The following is a 7,909-nucleotide window of genomic DNA, read 5'->3' as shown; positions in this document are numbered from 1 at the left end:
CGAGTTGGTCGCTGGCAGGTACAATAGGGCAAAGATGAAGAGAAAAAAATAAAATAAAATGAAAACCAAATTTTTTGGTACAATGATTTATGCTCAAGATCTAGGATCCATGGACTAGATAGAGTGCCTGGATTATGTTTTGCAAGGTTGGTTTTGCTTTGCCAATATGATATTTAGCATCTCCCTTCCATCCCCCATGTGATTGATAAACAAAAAAAAGTCTTCAGAGCCATAAACAAACACATATTTAATAAGGCAGGAAATGACGTCGTCTCAAGCGTCATTCAATTGACAGCCTCCAATTATTCACAAATGAATGCTTTTTCAGTATAAAATAATGGGGAATTCTTAAGATTTGCATGCATGCTAATTGTTAAGGCTCAAATTTCTCGTATTACACTAGGCTATAAATTATCGGCAAAAAAATAAATAAATAAATAAATATTAGGTCATAAACTTAATATATCGTCTCTAAACTTGTTTATGGACCGAAGTTTGAATAAATATTTTTAAATTTAAATATAATAAGATAAAATCTTAATCAAATTTTGAATTTGAATATACTAAAATGAAACAAAAAAATTTTAACTTTCCAAATCGACCTGTTAGGCAATAGTCATTTTGAACAAAAACAAAATAGAACTTCAAATTAATAAATTACATAAAATAGATCCACTTTGGTTTTATCTAAAAAAATATAATTTTTTATATTTGGTGGTATTATTCCTTGTATTTGTTTATGTTGAAAATTTCTATCATTCACATATAAATAATATTTAATTGATATATTAAATACTTAAAAACCCTTAAAAAATTTGACAATTTATTTTTTTTTATTTGAGCTTAGATTGAATTTTTCACTGAAATTAAAATTTTAATATTTTACCTATTAACTCATGACCTTTGATGAGCATAAACAAAAGATTTCTTTGTTTCACAAAAAATGATTTTTGAAAAATGATTTTTACATTTTTAAGTATTTGTTTGACAAAAAACTTATTAGCTAATAGAAAATGAGGTAATTTTTTTGAAAAGTATCATACTCTTTTAAAAAGAGAAAGATAACTTCTGAAAAAGAGTTATTTATGACTATAAATATTTATCAATATGTTTGAGTATAATTTTACTTAAATTAGATCTTATACATGATTTTTTTTTGAGCTCAAATATAATTTGACTAGACCCAAAATATTATTATATTAATAATAATATTTTAAATTAATTTTACTTAAAGTAATTAATTTTAAATATTTTGATAATTCTACTCAAATAAGACTTTTGAATATAAAATTTTGAACTCGAACTTATTTGATTCGACTTGAAATGTTATTATATTAATAGAAATATTTTATTTAATTTTAATTAAAATATTAAAATATTAACATTAAAAGTCTTTTCATATTTTAATTTTAAATATTTTAATTTTATATATTATTAAACATAAATATTTTTAATATTTCAATAATAAATAGCATTATATTATTATTTTAATAATAAACAATAAAATATATAATAATATTTTCATTATTTTATTAATTAATGTTAAATAATATAATAATATTATTTTCTTAATATGAAAATTTGTAATAATTTCTTATTATTTTTAGTTTTAATATATAATTTTATATTTTATTTATTAAGGTAGTTTTATTATTATTTTAATAATAAATATAAATAAAAAAATTTTGTTGTCATTTAATAATAAATACTTTTAATATAAAATATAAATATTTAAATAGTATAAAATATTTAATAATAAATATTACTAATTTAATTTTAATAAAAATAATATTTTAAAATATTAATACTAGGTTAAATATTTTAAAATATTAATATAAAAATAATAAATAGTTTTATTTTAAGTTTTTTATATTGATATAATATTTTAATATTAAATATTATTATTAAAATATAATTATTCTTTAATATTAATAATTTTAATAATAAATAATTTCAATATACTTTAATAATAAATAATTTTTAATATTTTAATAGTTATATCAATAGTCCATGAAAAAAGAAATATGTTTTCTAGAAAACAATCAAATAATAAAAAATATTTATCATTATTGACAAATAATGGAATTGAGAAAACGAATAAATAGCAAATATCGGTATCATAAAGCATTCTTCATACAACTCACATGAAAAAATTAATGAAATTGTGAAAGGTTGGTACACTAGTGCTAAAGGCCAACTTCGATTGATTTGTTATAATAACAAACAATTAGCTACTTATTTGTTGTAATCACAAATAGCTCAATTGTTGTATGCATGTTCAACTTGTTAAGATAAGCTTCTAATATATCTAGTTTATATAAAACCATGTAGGTTACATCACTAGAATGATGCAAAGATTCATAATTGAGATCACTAGAAAAACTCGATTATTATTGTTAATAGGAAAGAAAAGATTGATGAAAACTTACATAATGACCCCTCATAAGATGCTATATGGATCAATGTTTCCTTATTTGACTTTAACAACTTTGAGAGCATTCATGCATTGTAAGGAAAATGTGTAAAAGATCCCAAGTCATTGACAACTCGTAAACTTCTATACATTGAATCCAATATCAAACCATGAATCCACCAACACTCAAATGTGCCAACAAAATCATAGTAGCCATCACTAACAGCATTTCCAATCTATTGATGACAAAAAAAAAAAGAAAAAAAATCGTTTGCCATTAATAAATGTTGCAACCATGTAATAAAAAATTTTCTCATCAGTAACCCATTCTTATAAAAAATCCCTTGAAATTGACAACAGGATTCTAAACCCATTTGTTTCTTTCATAAACAATTTGAGACAATTAAGAAACATAATGACTTGAAAGTAATTTACCAAAAATACAGTCCTTTTGTTTTAACTTACAGCCTTTTAAGTTCTAATTATGAAGTAAATATTACAACCAAAATTGGGATTGAAGTAACAGCTGCATAAATTTCTCCAACAATGTAGAAATCTCTATGCTTGTATTGTAGAAACCTTTCAAGCCAATTAATAAAAAAAGCATATGCATCTTTAGTTGCAAATTTACAATAGCCAGATCCTGAAAACATCTAAAGATTTCAAAATCCATTATCTTAGAATCTAAAGCAATATAATTCATGAACCAAGCATCTCTTCAAATAAGTTACTAGTTCTTATGTCACTAATTATGTATAAATTTGATGTCGTATTTGTGTATGAAAAGCCAACACCAATTAGAGATTCAAGTAAAAACATATTTGCCACTGTAGACAACAAATTTGATCGGATCTCAGTTTAAATTTTTGGGTTTTATCAAATTCACAGATCAAAGCCCAATTTCTTTTTTGAGCTCGAGCTCATTGTTATTGTTTCATTTTTTCTGTTATTCGTTAGATATTAATATTAATTTATTAATTAAACATAAAAAAGAAGAAACAAAAGTTTATCTTTTTAATAAAACTATAAAAGTGGGCTTAAAGTTTATTAAAAAGATAAATTTTAGTCTATGAAAATCAGGTTGGATCCTAGAGTTGGATATGTGTGATGAAGGATTAGCACCCCCACAACATCCATAAATTGGTACCAATTAATTATGCATTATTTTCGGTGTTGGATGAAATAGTTTTGTTTTGAAATTTAATAATAACTCTTTTTCATTAAAAAATATTTTTGCTAAAATTCTTTATCTAAAAATATTGAGGAAATGTTAAAGTTAAAGAATTATCTTAAAATTCTCTAACATCTAGGCAGAATTTAAAATAATTCTTTCGCTTAAGATTTAACACAATATTCCTTAAAATGAAATAACACTCTTTATAAAAGATAATTGTCGATAACTCTCCAACATCTAAGTAGAGTACCAAGAATTATTTCCTTTGAAATATTATTTTTGTTTTATTTTATAACTTCAAATTTTAAAGTAAATATTTTTATTTAAAAAAAATGTTTTGTGCGAAAAAGTAAATGATGGAACCATCAGGTAGTGAACAAAAATTAAAGGCATAAATACGCAAAGCAAGTGCAAATATTAGCAAATAGATGTGTGTATGCCAACAAATCTTATGCATGATGGTGAAATGCAATTTAAAAAATGGATTCTTAAATATAATGAGATCACTTTAACTCTCCAACATCTAAGCAGAGCTTAAGTGTAATTATTTATATTTAAGATCCCATCTTATTATTATTATTTTATTAAAGCTTATCAGTTATTAATCCCATTGTTTAAACAAATTAAGGACTCCCATGAAAAACTTAATGCAATAAAGTTTCCTAAATATCCCATCGTCTAGGTGGCATTCGAGAACAAATTATTTTGCTTAAGATTTTTACACGTATCCTTAAAGTTTTAGAATGGTTTTGAATATAGGCTTAACGTTTTAGGGGGTTTAAGAGTTTTAAATTTTTTGGGGTTTGGCGTTTGGCATTTTAGGGGTTTGATTTGAAAGTTTAAGGTTTTAGGGTTTTTGATTTTTAGGGTTTTGATTTTAAGGTTTGGGATTTAGGATTTTGATTTTAGGGTTTGGATTTAGGGTTTTAGTGTTTTTAGGGTTTTGATTTTAAAGTTTGAGGTTTATGGTTTAGTTTTAGGATTTCAATTTTATGGTTTTGAAATTTAGGGTTGAAAACGTGAACATCTCTAAATATCTTTAATATCTAGGTAGACTTTCGGAGCAAGTTCGATTTTTATGATTTTCAAAAACTATTTTAAATTATTATTAATAATATTATTAATTTCTTTAGTGATTTTTTAATAATAATTTTCTAACGTCTAGGAAAAATTATTATTTAAAACATGATTGTATTCCCTCCAACATCTAAGCATGAAAAATTTTCTTATTACTTTATTCTTATTATTATCTTTTAGATTTTTTTAGTATTTTTTGTTATTATTATTTTTTATTTATTATTTACCTTTTTAAAAAATCAAAAGTTTGAATTTATTTTTATTTTTATTTATTATCATTTTTATTATTACTATTATCAAAATAATAAAGTTTATTCTAACAAATTTAAACATTTTATCAAGCATAAATGTTAATAGTAAAATTTAAAATAATAAAAATAATATATATAAAAAAACTAAAAAAAAATTATACCTGAACCAAACCATTGGGCCGATCTGGTCAGTTCGGTGGTTCGATGGTTTAGACTGATATAAACCGATTCATTTGGACCGACTAAAGGCTGGCTGAAGCAGGTTGATAGGTTGGGTTGCGTGAATCTCAAGTCGGGTCATGGGCACGTGCGGATCCTCATTTTGCCCAAAACGACATCGTTTTGCATTTTTATTTTTTTTATATAAAAGCCAACTTTTTTTTCAGTTCATTTCATCATTTCCCCATAAAAAAATTTTTAGCTTTGAAAAAAACTCTTTAGCCTAGTCGAAATCCAATGCTATACCGTTATGTCGATCGCCGTTGAGGTCACTACCAATGGTGGTCATCGGTATTCAAAAAATGTCAAACTTTCCCTAAAAATTCCTTTCACTTCACTGGGCTCGAATCCACCCTTCTTTTGGGGGAAAACAACCTCGATCGACATCAATTAGGGTTTGAAATTTCGATCTCCTTTCATCCCTTTTTTTTTAAATCGAAACTAATGATGATTTTTATTTTTACAGATAGCTTGACGTCGGTTCCTCCTTACGATGAGGACTGTTTTATTTTTTTTATGAATTTTTTAGTTTTGGTTTGCTTTCTGATAGGTGCTGGAGGGTTTTTGGGTACAATCGTCTGGGTTAGGCTAGGGTCAAGGGTGCTTGGTGGGGTGCGTGGAGGCTTGGGGATGCCTTGGGTGTTTAGTTAGCAGGGTGAAAAAGGCCTCATAAGGTGCATGAAAGCTTAGGGTTTAGGCATAAGAGAAGGCTCGGGTGCTTGAAACTAGGGCTTGTGCTAAGTGATCCTAGGATTCAGGTTTAGCTGGTGACTTTTGCTAGGTTATGGCTTTGTGTATGAAAGTGTAAGATACTGGGATTTCTAGGTATAGGAGTCTGAGAGAGTTGGGCATCCGAGCTTGAGGTTTCTGAGTGTGTCCGAAGATCTCGAAAAGAAGAGAGCTAGGTGTTTTAAAGAGTTAGGTGTCTAAGATAGTGGGTGGAATAGGTGATGGCTACAAGTATGGCTAAGAGTGGTAAGGATGGCTGGTCTGGTGGCTACAAAAGTGGCTGGAGGTATGAGTAGGGTAGGCTGTAAGGGGTGGTTGGTCTAGTGGCTACAAGGGTAGTTGGTGCCAGTGGCTGCCAACGTGGCTGGAGGTATGGCACCACTGGTACCAAACCTCCTCCCTTTTTTAATGTTATGTTCTTCTTCTTCTTTTTTGCTTATTTTTATTTCTTTTGGGTGACCAATCATATCCTAAAAAAGATTGGTCATGACTCTTCTCATTTTTTTTGATTTAAAAATTTTTTTACGTTTAGTGATCCCGAAACCGTTACGATAACCACTAACAACAATTCGAAGTAAAAAATCTCAAATGAAAATAAGATAGGACACAAATAGAAGAAAAATCATAGTAGACTTACAATTGTTCTAAGCATAAGGATTCAAGTAAAAGGTCTTTCCATCAGGTATAATATGAAAAAGACCAATCTTTTCAACTGCTTCATAAGTAACAAAAAAGCAACCAAGTCCTTAATTAAGCCACAAACCTTTCTCAGTTTGAAGTAAACCAACGTATAATTGCAATTGATATTTAAGCTTTCCTTAGTAGATATATTTACCAATGGCTTATGAGTTGATGAACACCACAATCATTTACAGCCACATAAGCTTTAGCTAGTTGCCATATGAAACCTACAACTCCATGTTCTGCTCTTGTATACATGCCAATGACTTCAAAGTTCTATCATCCCTCAAAAGTAAAAGAGTTCTAGGCATATAAGTATTTGTAGTAGTCGACTTTATCCTATTAAGGTATGGCATAAGTGTATCATGATGATTTAATATGAACAATATGCTGCTCTTTAGTGCCTGTTCAACCAAATTCTTTTCAAGTTAAAAAAATCCCAGAGCATTAATTTATATAATGTACTTTTAAATGAAAATCAGTACACAAAACATTACCTCTTCTATGGTGAAACCCTCTAAGTTGTGTTTTATATGTTTTTTTTTTTATAGCATTTTTTTGAGTACCATATACATTAAGATCTAACTTGCTTGTTCGATGAAATTCCTGCAATTGAGATCAAGTGGAGGAAAATAAAGAAAAATTGAATTATGAGATAAATTTCAACGTTTTTCTATTTGTTTTCCTTATAACTACCAGCTTGATAAACAATAGGAAAAATAAAAATTCAGAATGATGCTCAAGCTTACTTTAAGAAGATGCTTTAGTAAGCATTTCTCTGGCGAATTCCTCATTAGTCCACCATGCAGTCTTACTATCTACTTCAATTTATAAAGTTATAATGCAGATTAGCATTTGAAGTCTATATATGATATTTAACTCTCAAATAAGTAGTATATATATTTGATGCATACCTTGAATCACTTGAGGCATGGGGAATTTTAGTAGTTATTCCTCATCAGTCCTAAAAATTTCTTTAAGCATCTCTAAGAGAATGTTCTTGATGTTATTATCAAGTAAAGAGCTAAAAGGAAGCTTGACTCCTCTATAGTAGAGTTTTTATACATCCTCATATGTGTTTAAACTCAAATGTTTGAGGAAAATTCTGCAATATCCATACAGTAACAAAACTTTATTCATTCAAAAAACTAAAAAAGTTGAAATGGTTTAACCAATTAGTCACTATCCATATTAGAACAAATTATCATAATTTTGAAAACTGCTTTTATAAATACCAAACACTGCATGATTGTTTCATTGCAATAAATCAATCAAATATTTTTCATGACTTTGTTATTTTGTATTATCAAATCAAATAACAAATTAACTACATAATTAAAAGCAGAGATAAAAACACCAAGCTTT

General features: G+C 27.0%; 1 pseudogene; it reads right to left on the bottom strand.

The window, feature by feature from the left end:
• Positions 1-6,694: 6,694 nt before the first annotated feature.
• On the bottom strand, positions 6,695-7,483 carry LOC149519590 (linoleate 9S-lipoxygenase A-like; annotated as a pseudogene).
• Between the last annotated feature and the right edge of the window lie 426 nt (positions 7,484-7,909).

Source organism: Durio zibethinus, chromosome 3 (genome assembly GCF_047325235.1).
Source record: "Durio zibethinus cultivar Kanyao isolate XHJ-2024 chromosome 3, ASM4732523v1, whole genome shotgun sequence".
NCBI lineage: Eukaryota > Viridiplantae > Streptophyta > Magnoliopsida > Malvales > Malvaceae > Durio > Durio zibethinus.
This window is presented reverse-complemented; position numbering and strand designations above follow the sequence as displayed.